This window comes from Colobus angolensis, unplaced genomic scaffold (assembly GCF_000951035.1).
Source record: "Colobus angolensis palliatus isolate OR3802 unplaced genomic scaffold, Cang.pa_1.0 Scaffold41, whole genome shotgun sequence".
NCBI lineage: Eukaryota > Metazoa > Chordata > Mammalia > Primates > Cercopithecidae > Colobus > Colobus angolensis.
Window position 1 is genome coordinate 11,338,128 of NW_012117488.1, and position 1,311 is coordinate 11,339,438.

The window sequence follows — 1,311 nt, forward strand, 5'->3', positions numbered from 1 at the left end:
GAACAGTTATTTCATGTAAGAAGCATCAGAAACAACTGAAGATGAAAAACTACAATCCCCATACCAATATATAACTAATTTGTGTTGTGTGCCAACAAGAACCTACTTTAAATTTCCATGCCAACGTACTAGGCAAGGCCAGTGGCTATTGAAAACATCATCAGAATGAGGCTATCTAAAAACACATTTGGTAGTGTGTTAACTATACAAAAAAAGACATTGTAGTTAAAAACAAATCTTATACAGCCTTACATTTCAATGTTTTGCTTTAAAATGAGTGAGTTCTGTACAGGGGGTTTAAATGCTTGATACACCAGAAAAAATGACTTTAGAACCAACTTATTCATCATCATGGTCATCTTCTTCTTCATCTTGTTCATCCTCCTGCTACTCTTCTTCTTCATCTTCCTTCTTTTTTCTTGCTTTTTCAGCCTTGACAATTCCCCCCCCCCTTTTTTTTTTTTTTTTGCTACAGCAGGCTTTCCTTTAGTTCTATATGCAACAATTTCTTTTTTGGTATTTTTTCTTCAGATTTGCAGCCTCTTTTTTCATAAGGCTACTTGTCATCTGCAGCAATTATTCCACATGTTCCCCAGTTTCTTTGAAACATCATCAATGGATAGGCCAGAATGTTCTCCTTTGATTTTTGAAAACTACTCAGAATAGAACCAAAAAAGTCAGAAGGAGGCCTCTGGGGTGGATTGGGATCCTTGAACTTCGTTTTGTCTCTCCTTTAGGAGGGATACAGGTTTTCATGTCTCTATCATAACAAGCCTTGTCTGCTTTTGCTGTGTCTTTAAATTTTCCCTTCTCTTCAACACACACGATCTTCCACCTCTCTGAGCACTTCTTAGAAAACTGTGAGAAGGTGACAGAAGTATCTGGATACCGTTTATTGTGCTCCCCCTGACAAGTTTGCACAAAAAATACATATGGTGATATTTTGCCTCTCAGCTTCACAGGATCTCCATGGCCCATGTTTAGTTATTTTTCCTCAGTGAGGCAGAACGTTGCCCAGTGCCCCTGCTGTTCTCACTTGCCCTGGCACTATCTCTATGGAGCTCAATGTACTTCAATCTGTGATGGTGTTTTGATGGGTAAATGTGGCAAGGCTAAACTACAGTAAATGTGGCAAGACTAAACTACAGTCCCCTTTGTAGGATGTTTCTGGGATGACTGATTCTAGGATGTTATGATATGCTACTAGAGATCATCTCTTGTGAGAGCTGGAGAATGGAAGGGTGGCCACTTTGAAGCATGTGCACACCTTCTCATAGCTATTCAAACACTAAACTAGATCCTACAGTGAAG

General features: G+C 39.1%; 1 pseudogene; it reads right to left on the minus strand.

The window, feature by feature from the left end:
- Window positions 1–339: 339 nt before the first annotated feature.
- On the minus strand, window positions 340–978 carry LOC105521821 (annotated as a pseudogene).
- Between the last annotated feature and the right edge of the window lie 333 nt (window positions 979–1,311).